General features: G+C 42.3%; 1 long non-coding RNA gene across 1 annotated transcript in view; it reads left to right on the forward strand.

The window, feature by feature from the left end:
* LOC149461761 (uncharacterized) overlaps positions 1-7,829 on the forward strand; it is a 28,308-nt gene extending 20,479 nt beyond the window's left edge. The window contains exon 2 of the long non-coding RNA XR_016312770.1: positions 7,348-7,829. This is a non-coding gene — a long non-coding RNA (uncharacterized LOC149461761). The remainder of the gene's footprint in view (positions 1-7,347) is intronic.
* The last annotated feature ends 6,735 nt before the right edge of the window (positions 7,830-14,564 follow it).

The raw sequence follows: 14,564 nt of genomic DNA on the forward strand, positions 1-14,564 counted from the left end.
GGACGAGCCGGGGTCAGAGCAGGAGAAGGTCAGCATAAACAGAACAGGCAGAGTTTGGCAACAAGGAAGCGTACTTACAGGACAGGAACAAGACCTTGCGGCAACTTGGAGATGCACAGGGCAGCTTTAAATAGAGCGCCCTGCTCTCCCATTGGTGCGGCCGCGATCGCTACAGCGCATGCGCGGCCGCCGCGATCGCCGAGGGCTCTGCGCTTGCCGGCTGGGATGGATCGGCGGTCTGCGCATGCGCGCGCCGCCGAGGACCCGGGATCCCTGACAACATTACTTCCATTCTACAAGCTCTGAGGGTGATGATTCAACTTTTACAATGTGGCTAGTATAGGACAGGAAAATCCTCAAATCACACTTTTTTGGGGGCACTTCCTGTTATAGGATAACATTCTGTCTCTATTTTCCAATTTCTCTTTTGCGTTGTCATCCTGTCATATGCTCTCTCAGTGGAGAAGGTCAATGGTCACTGCACAGGTTTAACGCAAAAATCTTACAAATGTGTAGTAATGTTTTGAAGTAGAACTCCACTAAACACAAAAAAAAGCAAGAAACCTCTGTCAGCGCTACAGGTGAGTTGAAAACTTAAGTCTATGAGAATGTAGTGTATATAAAGAGATGGTCTCTTCTGTATCCTCAGACCAAGTTAGGAACTGACCGTGGGGAACTCTGCAACACATTGGCCCTGCTGCGCACTTCATATAGGGGAATCCTTAGACCACCAACTAGAACAAAAAACAAAAACAGAGGGCAAGTCAGCCTAGCGCATTATCGTGAGATCATTTTATTGAAAAAATATATTAATCTGAGCTCTGATGAAGAGGATGTTGCCCTAGAAACACATAAGCTACACCCCCCTTTTGGATGAGCATTGTTACAGCATTGGGGCTGGATTGATTTTTATTGGATTGGAATATTGGATTTATATATTTTTATAATAAAATGGTCTTACAATAATCAACTAGGCTGGTTCACCCTCTCTTTTTTTTTTGCTATAGTTGGTCCATTAAATACAAGTTTAAATAGATACAGGGAGCCCCGGGGTGGCCTACTCTCTCCCCAGTGGTGTATTTTGCTTTTGTGCTGCCCTGGGCAACACAAAAATCGGGCACGCCTCCCACCCCCCATATGAGAGAAAGAAAAAGAGAGAGGGGAAAAAAAGAGAGAGGGGAAAAAAGAGAGAGGGAAAAAAGAGAGAGGAAAAAAGAGAGAGAGAGAAAGAAAAAAAGAAAGAGAGAAAGAGAGAAAAAAAGAAAGAAAGAAAGAAAGAGAGAGAGAGAGAGAGAGAGAGAGAGAGAGAAAGAAAGAAAGAAAGAAAGAAAGAAAGAAAGAAAGAAAGAAAGAAAGAAAGAAAGAAAGAAAGAAAAAGAGAGGGCGAGGGAGAGAAAGGGAGAGAGAGGAAGAAAGGAAGAAAGAAAGAAAGTTGGTCCACTAAATACAAGTTTAAATAGATACAGGGAGCCCCAGAGTGGCCTACTCTCTCCCCAGTGGTGTATTTTGCTTTTGTGCTGCCCTAGGCAACACAAAAATTGGGCACCCCCCCCAAATGAGAGAAAGAAAAAGAGAGAGGGAAAAAAGAGAGAATGAAAAAGAGAGAGGGAAAAAAGAGAGAGGGAAAAAAGAGAGAGGAAAAAGAGAGAAAGAAAGCGAGAAAGAGAGAAAGAAAGAAAGAAAGAAAGAGAAAGAAAGAAAGAGCTAGCTGTAGAAATAGAGGGAGAAAGAAAGAGAGAGAAATAGAAAGGAAGATAGAGAGAGAGAGAGATGTACGATTGTTCCCCTCACCTGGCAGTCACAGAGAAGGATAAGTTGCCAGGATCCTCTCCTCCAACCACAGCCTCTTCTTACACTCCTGTCCTAGGAGCTGTGCTGTGCCCGGATGTCTGCGCTCTGGTTCCTTGGTGATCTCGCTGCAAGCAGACCCAGAGGGAGGTGGGGCAGAGCTGGAGCATGTGGGGAAAAAATCACCGATCACCCAGGGGAAGAGGAGTGGAGGACAAGTGACAGCTGAGCGGCTGTCAGCAAAAGGGGAGGGGGGATGGTCCCTTAAAAATGCCGCCCTAGGCAAACGCCTTGTTTACCTCGCGGTAAATACGCCCCTGTCTCTCCCCCTGCAATTGGTGGATATCACTATTTAAGTGCAAGTACACTATTGTGCATGGGTGGATTGTGACGCAGTTCAGCGAAAACCTGAGCAATGAAAGGCCATGTTCAGACCTGTGAAGCGGCTGTCTCTCCTCTCTTTTCAGGGATGACAGTATGGGCTAGACAGCTTCTGATTGGTCAGCACCGTGATGGCAATCCCACATCACTGCATAGCCAGTTAACCCTTCCCTATGCTATCCAAAACGTAAAGATATTCTTTTTTGGCTGGAGTTACTCTTAAAAAATGTACCTGTTCCAACTTACATACAAATTTAACTTTAGGACAAACCTACAGAACCTACCTTGGTTGGTAACCCGGGCACTGCCTGTACTTATCCCCTCTTTTACTTATCTACAAAGTATGATAATGAAGTTTAATAAATAGGGTATAACTCCTATAGGATGGCCCTCCATGTGACAACGCAGATTCTTTAAAACAATGGACAATTGTGCTCCAGTTGTTCACATTACTTTCAACTATCAGACCAAAGGGACATCCATGCCTTCTCGATAAATGTCTTTATTCTGCAACCATGGAAACCTGGAATCTTGTAGTTAATGTAACGAGATGAGTCATGCTCATGTGACCGAGGCAGATTAGATGATAGAAAAGAATTGTTTAGGGGGTCTGGGGCTGAAGAAAGGCTCTGGAAATCTCTCTAGTTACTTTGGATGGATTTGGTCACCTGTATGTGTCCCTAGAGTTAAATGCCAGCTTTGCTGCCCACGTTCCCAGGCATTATATATTTATATATCTCTTTATGTAATGACGGTGGGCGGAAGCACATACAGAGTGCGCTCTGTGTACCACTGCGATCTTAATGACAGGCCTGGAAAACACAATGAGTCATGCAAGTGTGTTATTGGCAGGAAGTTTATTTGCAGTTCTGATTGAGGAGACTCTTTCGTGACCATAAATACATGTATGTGTTAGCTTAGACATCCAGGCCAAGTCTAGAAGCCTGGCATGCATCAGTTAAAGGGGAGCTCCGCCCAAAAGGAGAAGCTTCGCTTGTCTGCCTCCCCTCCCCCCCTTTACTGCCACATTTGGCACTTATTGGAAGGGAGGGGGAAGCAGGTACTTGATTTTGGCAGGTACCCACTCCCAGTTTGTCCCCCTCCTTCTCCCCACAGTCTTCTTCACAGGTTCCAGAAGACTGCGGGACCAATCCCAATGCGCAGCGTGACTCGCGCATGTGCAGTAGAAAACTGGCTGTCAAGCCACAGGGCTTCACTTCCGGTTACCTTCACTTGCAATGCCGACACCGGGAACCTACTCGATGTGGATGTTAGAGAGCCTTGCTGTTCTTTGCTGTATGGGAGAGATCCGCAGTGAGCGTTAACTGTATCTCAACCCTTTTTGCGATTGAAGCTGGTGTCTGTTGGACACCTTGTTTGTGAGTTTCCTTATACCTTTTTTATTAAAGAGATAAATGAAAAAAACGTATTGCACCATTATGTTCTCTTTTTTGTCCCTGAGTGTACTGCATGCTCTCATGGAGGTATGAGAGAGTGGAGAAGTTCATCATAAGAACTTGGGCTGCAAAGTTGTTTGTCTGTGATTATTATTATCTGGAAGTATCTGAAACATCACCATATCTATTTGGACATCGGGTTCATTGCTCCCAGAGCACAAGCGCTGTTGCTGGTTTATAATCTGACCAGCCATTAGCTCTGGTGAGTTCATTTAATCTCCTTTGGTGGTGGATTTTTCACAATTGGTTCAAGTCACTGAAGATATATATATATTTTTTGGACACTAATTTATGTTTGGACACTATAATTATTTATTTAAAACACTAATGTTTTTTGGATGATGATATACACCTTTGTATAAGTTTGTTATTAGCGCATACCTTTTAATTAGGATTATTGTATTGCCGATGCTGCTGTCTATCCGAATGCCTGGATAGTGCCTGCATCTGATCAGATACAGTTGCTGTGCAGACGACAATTTTCCACCTAGCTCTTTCAATTTTTCATAGCGTGTCGGGAGTGGTGCTGACATCCTACTGATAGCATTTTGCCTGTTAATTCAGTGTGTCACTTTGCCTCTGTGTAGGAGCTTCCTGTAAGAAAGACCTCTCAGTGCTGCTCTCTCTCCTTGTGCAGGGTGACTGGTCTTGTCTCCGCCCCTCCAACAGTTTTCTGCAGGCAGTCTGTAGTGGGTGGAGCTTGTGGGATTCCCCTGTCAGTTATGTGCTCTGCACCAGCCATGTGTTGTGCAGTGCAGTGATAATGTCACCACTACTTTTTCAAGACAATATATGGGTTTGCAAAGCCATTTTATGAACACAAAGTAGATTTATATCCTTTGAGGCCATTGAGGAATAATCGTTTTGTGCCCGGAGTTCAGTTTTAAATGCAAATATTCATGCTTCACTTGAGCGTACCTTTAGGTTGACCCCCCCTCCCCCGTTCGTGTTTAACAGTTGATGCAATTGTGCGGTCATGGGATATTCATTCTGCTAGAAGCATACTGTATCTTTTATGTCCCAGTTAAGACTTTGAGGTTCCTGGGAAATTGGTATCAAATAATTTGCAGGCTCAGCAAGGGGTGCATTCCTAGCTGTTTACATTAATGAACTAAGTAAAAGATTATCGTTATAATTGTGGTGGAATGTGGAAGCAAAAAGGTTGAGGTTGATGGGAACTGGGATTAATTCCTGAATGAGTGGACTGTACCGGCTATATGAATTTGTTTAATATTAAATATTAATTAATATTATGTAATTTATCTGCTACTTAAATACATTTTATTTGATATAATGTATGTTTTTTGACAGATTTATCAATCATCTTTTTCTTCATAGTGATTACAAGTCTGAATTGCTTCAGGCGCTGGAACCATTACTCTTTAAAGTGACCTTGTCATGAAAATGGCCAGCATGAGGATGTAAATAATAATTCAGGTCAGCTGAAGGCATGTGCTGACCTGAGGAGCATTACAATGCACAACTGAAACCTGTATACAGTGAGCCATATACAGTACAGTAGTGTTCAAAAGCTTGCATACCCTGGCAGAAAGCGTGAAATTTTGGCATTGATATTGACAATATGACTGATCACGCCCAAAAAACTGTCTTTTATTTAAGGATAGTGATCATATGCAGGGCTGCTGTTAGAAACCACGAGGCCCCATACAGCCAACCTAACAGGGACCCCCCCCCCAAAAAAAAACACAGTTTACTATGCTTCAGTTGTGAATGAACACAATGAGTGATATGTACTGATTGTGCACTCATTGTGTTCATTCAGGAAAGAAAAGCACTGGTAAATGTGACATATTCACAGGACCCTTCCCCCAGTCTCTATCCTAAAGGATCCTATTGTGTGCTTGCAGCTGCCAATGGGAAGGAGAGGAGGGAAACTGGCAGCACTGTGGTGGTGGGGGCACACAGGGGAGCCTGGGCAGCAGGGGGAAACATTTTATGTATAGGGAGGGTGATGGGTGCGAGGGGGGCAATTACTGGAAACTACCCCCTGTATGGCTCTCTCTGCAGCAGCTGAAAGCCAGCGGGTAGAAGAGGAGAAGAAGCCAGCTTTCAGCTACTGCAGAGAGAGCCATACAGGGGATCAGTTCCAGTAATTGCCCCCCCCCCCCAACATGCCGATCACCCTCCCGGCCCACATCCGATTCACCCTGCCCTGCTGGCCTGGGCCCCCCTGCTGGCCTGGGCCCAGTACAGGAGGACTAGTGGTACCCTCTTATCCACAGCCCTGATCATAAGAAACCATTTATTATCACATATGTTCTATCCCACCCACTTTACATTGCTGCTGGAAGGAGGAGAGAGCCGAATTCTCCCTCCAGCAGCTACCCCACTCCCTGCATGTGCGCCATTCTGAATGAGAGGAGCGAGGGCAGCGTCACCCCTGTCATTCAGGCAGCAGGAGAACGAGGCACTGACAAGCTTACAGAGCCCCCCCCCTCCACTGTGCCCAAGGCAGGTGCCCCCTCTGCCCCAAGTCCCCCCCCAGTCCCTGATCAAAAGTTTACATCCCCTGGAATGTTTGGCCTTGGTACAGACACACAAGGTGGCACACACAGGTCAAAATGGCAATTAAAGGTTAATTCCCCACATCTGTGGCTTTTTAAATTGCAAATAGTGTCTGTGTATAAAATAGTCAATGAGTTTGTTAGCTCTCATGTGGATGCACTGAGCAGACAAGATACTGAGCCATGGGGAGCAGAAAAGAACTGTCAAAAGGCCTACGTAACAAGGTAATGGAACTTTATAAAGACGGAAAAGGATATTAAAAGATATCCAAAGCCTTGAATATGCCAATCAGTACTGTTCAATCACCTATTAAGAAGTGGAAAATTTGTGGATCTCTTGATACCAAGCCAAGGTCAGGCAGACCAAGAAAGATTGCAGCCACAACTGCCAGAAGAATTGTTGCAAAGAAAAACCCACAAGTAACCTCAAGAGAAATACAGGCTTCTCTGGAAAAAGACGGTGTGGTTGTTTCAAGGAGCACAATGCAATGACACTTGAACAAAAACAAGTTGCATGACCGAATTGCCAGAAAGAAGCCTTTAGTGTGCCAATGCCACAAAAAAGGCATGAAGTGTGTCAAAGTGTTATCAGGAATATTGTAAGTTCTCCACCCCCCCACCATCCCTAAACCTTTACCTCACCAATCCAGCGCTGTCCCAGTCCCAGCTGCATCACCACTCTCCTCTCTCTCTTGTCTCACAGGAGACACAGGCAGCTGTGGGAGCCATAGGCTCCTGCTGCTGTTGTCAGCCAGACCCTGTGAGGAGGGAGCAAGGGGTGTGTCTTACTGGTGTTGTGAGTGTGTCTATGGATGCACACAGCCCAAATTGGTAGCACATGTGCATGGGTGCCCCCATAGCACAATGGCTTGCTAGGGTGGCACTCGGAGGAGTGGACAGTGCCAGCAGGGGACTGTCAAAGAACAGGTAAGGGATCGCTCTGTGCAATATCATTGCACAAAGCAGTCAAGTATAACATCTTTTTTATTTAAAAAACTATTTAAAAAATAACTTTTGCATCAGTTACACTGACTTTTGAATCATCATTAAAGTGTTAGTTCAGCTTTTCAAAAAAATGAAAAGGTGAACTAACACCCACTGTACTTACCTCCAAAGGTGATTCAATTTCACCATCCACATGATGCAGCAGTTCTGGGGCTTGAAAATCACTCTCTACTTTCTGTTTTTTCCCCTAGGGATTCCCAGACAGATCAGAACAATTCTTATGGATCAGTGCCAGCATGTGACAGCGCTCCCCAATCAGAACCGCTCTGATCCATGCACCCTGCAATGATCCACAGGCCAGCAGGAGGTAGGCTGCTACCTTGTACCAGTCTGTGGCCCGACAGTTGAGAAACACTGATCTTGGGAAACATGATTTGACTTTTGATCTTTATTCCAACAATTGTTACAGTAATATGTTTACTTATGCTCAAGCATGCATGTAATTATAATGGAGGAGAACAGTCAGACACCCCCAGCACCAGTCTTATTTATCCTTGAACAATAGTACTAGGCTGGAAAAAAATCCCACCCAAAGGACTGCCAGTTCCCCTGAGAACGATGGGCTAGGCATGCCTTCTGCTAAATACAGACAAAAGAAGAGTCCCTGTTGGGATTAGTCATCTCATGTCTATGGAAGTTATGACTAAACGTCATATTAAAAAGGACCGGCACATTGCATGGCTAGAAAGTCTTTTCATTTTTATATATGAGAAAAAATTGCCATTGTACATTTTCCTGCCAAGAAAAAATATGGAATGAGAATCGGAAGTTATTTTTGTTGCAGAGTAAGAAAGGTAATATTGATCTAACAGGAGCTAGACACAGAGAGAAGTTTTACATACAAGAATGCTTTTTTACTGTGACAAATCTGAGTAATTGTCACAGTGATCACATGATCAGGAACCTCACAGCTGACTGTTGGCCATTATTACTAAACTAAATATTTGGTGCTTACAAAATGAAAACAGTGGGAAGATTTAAACTGGCCATACACTATGAGATTTTTTTTTCTTTCAGCCTAGAGGTTCCTCTATCTACACTATACAGTGCTGATGGATAAACTCCCTCCACTATGCTGTTGTATTCTGGCAGCCGCAGGTAACAGCTATCACAACACCCGAACAATGGCTGCATCTGACAGGTTGCAGGAACTGCTTAACCAGCAATTTTCTGCCTTGCTCCTTTCATTCTTGAATCAAAGGATGTCAGACAGGATGGGGTGGACAGAGGCACCCACTAAATGACTTTTCGTTGGTTTACCAGAAACCAGCCAAAATTCAGTGTATAGCCAGCTTTAAAGCAACCCCCTTTAAAATGCAGTTAGTGTTCAAATTGAATGTTTTTTTCTTTGTAGGTTCGGATTTTTGCTACAGCGGTAGTAATTCTAGAGGTAGTGTCAAAGTGTATCCCCGTGTCATCCAGACATATTACCAAATTGCTGTTGGGAAAGGATCTGTTGTTGCAGGGGGGATCTATTTTACTGTTTTTTTTTATCATTAACAAATTCCATACAAATTACTTACTTGGTTCTGTATTCTCTCAAATGGGCAGTACTGCAGTACTAGGAGGTGGGTAGGGGGTGGAACCAAGAGACGGTGCTCAGAGGTGGGTAGGAGGCGGATACAAGGGGTGATTCAGGAAGAGGGAGTTCCTCCACTTATTCTCTGAGAAAAAAAAGCCCTGGCACCACCACTGCTACTTATATTGATCCTAATGTGCATGTGAGCTAGGGACCTTAGATTGTAAGCAGAGACAGTGAAGAGACAAAGGGTAAATGTATAGTATGTAATACACTGTGTAAACTGACAGCTCTATATACAATAGATACCTGAAATAATGAATATTCTTCTGAAAAAATTTTGTAAAAGTAGAGTGCTTTCAGAAATAGACGTGTGAATGGCTTATATTTATCAATTAACACAATGGAAATTAAATGAACAGAAGAGAAATCCAAATCAAATCAATATTTGGGGTGACCACCCTTTGCCGTCAAAACAGCATCAATTCTTCTAGGTACACTTGCACATAGGTTTCAAAGGAACTTGGCAGGTAGGTTGTCCCAAACATCTTAGAGAACGAACCACAGATCTTCTGTGGATGTAGGCTGCCTCAAATCCTTCTGTCTCTTCATGTAATCCCAGACAGACTTGATGATGTTGAGATCAGAGCTCTGTGGGGGTCAAACCATCACTTCCAGGTCTCTTTGTTCTTCTTCACACTTAAGATAGTTCTTACTAATATTGACTGTATGTTTAGGGTGTTTGTCCTGCTGCTGAATACATTTGGGGCCAATCACATGCCTCCCTGATGGTATGGCATGATGGATAAGGATCTGCCTGTATTTCTCAGCAGTGAGGACTCCATTGATCCTGATCAAATCACCAATTGCATTTGCAGAAATACAGCCCCAAACTTACAAGGAACCTCCAATATGCTTCACTGTTGCCTCCAGACACTCATTATTGTACCGCTCTCCAGCCCTTTGACGAACATACTGCCTCCTGCTACAGCCAAATATTGCAAATGTTGACTCATCAATCCAAAGCACCTGTTGCCTATTCTCTGCACCCCATTTCCTATGTTAACATGCATAGTTGAGTCGCTTAGCCTTGTTTCCACGTAAGAGGTTTGGCTTTTTGGCCACAATTCTTCCATGAAGACCACTTCTGGCCAGACTTCTCCAGACAGTAGATGGGTGTATCTGGGTCCCACTGGTTTCCACTAGTTCTGTGCTGACGGCACTGCTGGACATCTGATATCGGAGGGAAGTAAGCATGATGTGTCTTTCATGTGTTGCATTAGGTTTCCTTCATCTACAGTCCTCAACGTTGCCTTATCAGTGGTGTCCTTAATGCTGAGAAATACAGCCGGATATTTATCTATCCTGCCATGCCATCTGGGAAGTGTGTAATTGGCCTCAAAATTATTTTGCAGCAGGACAACTACCCCAAGCATACAGCCAATATCATTAACAGCTAGCTTCAGCGTAAAAAAGAACAAGAAGTTCTGGAAGTGATGGTTTGGCCCACATAGAGACCCAATCTCAACATCATGGAGTCTGTCTGTGATTATATGAAGAGACAGAAGAATTTGAGGCAGCCTATATCCACAGAATATCTGTGGTTAGTTCTTTAAGATGTTTGGAACAATCTGCCTTCCAAAACTGTGTGCAAGTGTACCTAGAAGAATTGATTTTGGTTTGAAGTCAAAGGGTAGTCACACCAAATATTGATTTGATTTAGATTTTTCTTTTGTTCTCTCACTTTGGATTTTGCAAGTTGATAAAACAAGTACCAATTAAAATATATATTTTTGAAAGCATTCTTACTTTACAGCATTTCTTCACACCTGCCTAAAACGTTTGCACAGTACTGTATATACAGTATATATATCATATATGTTAAAATACAAAAATTATCATAAGGTCTGAACCACAATCAGAGCACACAGAAGAACTTTCTCTAGGAGTTATCATAAATTCTATAGAGGTAACTTTTCAAGTGAAATACAAATATATACTTAATAACACTGGCGATAAGTCCAGTCATTATTGACACAAGGTAAAAGGTGACTGACTTGATTGCATGACATACAGTCTTTTGAGCATTCCAACCAATTTCTCCTGAGTCATAGCTGGAGAGCAGTGTGAAGTTTTGAGCTTCTTGCAAATGCGATCGCTAAGAGGAAGGAAAGAGGAAAGAGATTGTGTAACCAGGTTTTGACGTATTCACAACCTCTCCTGGTCTCTTCCTCATAGGGCCCTCTATATCAAAGTTCCAGAATAAAGAAATCTCTGAAAATCCCTGCAATGACCAATCCAAAATTAGATTCAAACCTGCCCTGAAATATGACAGCTGGATTCTTAGATCTCAATGGTAGCTGCTGGGCATCAGAGATATATAATCTACTGACACTGTGCTGCATCATATCAAATTGCAGAACTAGAGACCACATGGCTCAGTGTTGTGTTCATAGCAACAACCAATCAAAATCTTCCATTCATTATCCTAAAACTTAGGGGCTAAAATGTAGCAAAGGTATATGTATTACTTGGTTTCCACATTTCATTTGAAGGACAAAACTTAAACCGTAACTTCACCCTCTCAGTCATCATTGACTATTTGAATCCATTTGTTGCTAGCATTAGTAAATAGATAGGGACATACTGTATATTATATTTACTTGTTTTAAACTCTTACATTTGTCATACATTCCAGGAGTCTTCAGGAGGGGAGGAAGGGTTTTCTCAGATAAGCACACCCTCCTGCCTGAAGACCTGAGCTAAGGGCAGATGCATTGCAGGAAGTAAATGCTACATTATTATTATTATTATACAGGATTTATGTAGTGCCAACAGTTTGCTCAGCGATTTACAATATAGCTGGAGACAATACAGCAATGATATAGTTCAATACAAGAGGGTTAGGAGGGCCCTGTTCCTAGGAGCTTACAATCTAAGAATCTCCTAGATTGTAAGCTCGAAAGAGTAGGGCCCTCTAACCCCTTGTGTACTGTTTGATGTTACTGTTCTGTTTCATGTATTGTCCCCCCCCATTGTACAGCGCTGAGCAAACCCTTTGGCGCTATATAAACACGATAAATAAATAAATAAATAAATAATAAGAATGAATCATCTGCCCTTACTCAAGATGGCCACAGCTATGGGGTGTTTTTCAAAGTGATTTCTCAACAAAATAAATCATAAAGACATGGATGGATGAGTGAGTTTGCTTTGAATATTAAAAAAACGAATCAAATAGCATTTTTGGTTTGTGGTGCTCAGATGCAGGGTAGTTCCTAACTAACTGACATAGGTACCAGCTTTAAAGTGATGAGCAAAATGTTCTTGGGTTCAGCTCATTGGCTGTTGAACTCATCATAAAATCCCCAAATTGCAAACTTTATTTCAGACCCCACTGAGGTCAACAGGAGGCGAATGTTGGAAATCATTTTGACCTTTTTTAAGGCTTATGGGCAAGGGATTGTCAAAGGGCATGGGGAGATGGGCACTGCTCTTGTGGACTTGTACCAATACAATGCATGCTTGGAAGATGTCTGTAACCACTTGAGCTCCAGAACTCACTGGGTTTTTTACTTTTTGTGATGTAAACAAAAAAAGACTGAAAATTTCGAAAAAAACCCAATATTTTTTACTTTCTGCTGTAAAACCTCTCCAACAAAATTTAAAAAAAAAATCTAATTTCTTCAAAAATTTGGCCAAAGTGCATTCTACCATATTTTTGCTAAAAAAAAATCCCAATAAGTGTAAATTGATTGGTTTGCATAAAAGTTATAGCGCCTACAAACTATGGTAAATATACTGGAAGTTTTATTTTTTTATTTTATTAATACTATTAATGGCGGTGATCAGCAACTTATAATGGGACTGCGATAGTGCTGCAGGCAATCTGACACTAAATGACCCTGAGTGGAACTGACTAACTGCCACTGACATCACCATTATCAGTGATAATACTAGACACTATCACTGTACTATTAACACTGGCTGGGAAAGGGTTAACATCTAGGGCAATCAAGGGGTTAAATGTGTGCCTAACAATGTATAATGTGTGCTGCTTTTACTAAGAGAGCTCTCAGTTTCTTTCACACAGCCAATCAGCAGGTCCCAGCCCTGAATCATTGGCTGTGACTTGCTGACAGACACCTCTTGTGTATAATCACAGTGGGTGCCAGCAGGGGGCATATGTGACTGAAACCCAGAAGTAGGCAGGGACGTACAGGTACTCTGCTCTGCCTACAGTACATTGCAGGCTGGAACTGGTTAAACTGTATGTAGTCTTATGGAAGAGTACTTAGCAAAATTGGTTTGGAATGGGACTTTTAAGGCAAAGATAAGATATCAGTACACAACGTATATATAAAAAAAAATACACATTTTATTCAACATATTCCATTCCAAGGCACATCAAAACAAGAGCAGATGTAATATTAATCATGATACAATTTGGGTGCAAGTTTCTCATGTTTCAGTGCATTTTGAGATGTAGGGGGTCAATTCACAAAGAGATAAATACCCCATGAATTTTTGAGTTAAAATAACTCATGCGGTATTTATTTCAAAAGTAGTCAATTAATTACCACATCCCCTCTGCCCTATAGTAGATATACTGCTACAGGGCTGCAGGGGTGCGCAAAATCACATATATATGTGTGATTTTGTATTTCCAGGTATGGGGTGTGCGCGAGCCGCGTGCGCCCTACCCGCGCCACCATTTGTGGCCGCAGCTGTCAATCAGCAGGTTCTGGCTAGTGATTACCCTCCAGCGCCCTGTGATTACCGAGAATCCCCAATAGGGAGAAGGGCTGCTTTGTTTACTAACAGTCCTACTCCCTGTTGGCTCAGGCACACTGCTCTGCATGGCTGTGCACAGTTTTTTTTTATAGCGCAAAAAATAAAAACCGCACAGGCGATCAAATACCACCGAAAGCTCAATCTGTGGGAAAAAAGGACGTAAATTTAATTTCGGTGCAGCATTGCATGACCATGCAATTGTCAATTAAATTAAAGCAGCGCTGTAATGCAAAAAATAGCCTGGTTAAGAAGGGAGGGAAATCTTCAGGAGGGCAAGTGGATAAAAAACATGCTTTATTTACCAAATGTGTTAAATATTTATGTTTTGCAATATTTAGCACTTAAATTCTGCATTATTTTTGGTGTTCTTTTTTAACATTTTTGCAGGCCAACACTGCACTAGAATGCACACAGCAATATTGTGAGACTATGAAAACATTGTAGCGTGCTTTCATTCACAAAATGATCTCCCTCTGATGAAATGTTACAATTTATTATCATTCCTGAGCTCAGAGGAGAACATTTTCATATTGATACATTGTATACTGTTCCCTTTCTGGCCAGTGCATCATTCCTCTAATTGTTATTTTGTACATTTGTAAAATACCGCCAGCAAACACCAGGTAATAAATAATGAATGTGTGTGTTTTAATGAATTGACTTTAATGATTTATCTCTTTTTTTTTGCAGTATTTATCTCACTATTTTAACAAATGTGCGGTATTTACCTCTCATTTCATATTTTACTTTGATGAATTGATTCTTATATTATCTCATACGATATTTCTGAAAAATGAGTCATGTGACCTTCATATCACATTCATCTATAGTGAATTGACCCCATTCTCTTCTTCAGGAAAGCTATGCAAACCAAATGGATCACATATCATGTAACTGTTACAGAGACATCACCCGGGGGGAATGCACCTACACCGCCACACCGTAGGACAGATTCATCTCAACCTGACAGAATCCGTGAATGTACATCTTAGGGAAGCAGCTTCAGGGAAATGAAGACACCCTGTCCTCAAACAGTAATCTAGGGCCCAGTTTTATTCCAAAAGGAAGGGGGGGGGGGTGTCACAGGCTCCTAAA

The sequence above is a fragment of the Staurois parvus genome, unplaced genomic scaffold, assembly GCF_062004578.1.
Source record: "Staurois parvus isolate SC_StPar_1 unplaced genomic scaffold, SC_StPar_1.0 ptg000192l, whole genome shotgun sequence".
Lineage (NCBI taxonomy): Eukaryota > Metazoa > Chordata > Amphibia > Anura > Ranidae > Staurois > Staurois parvus.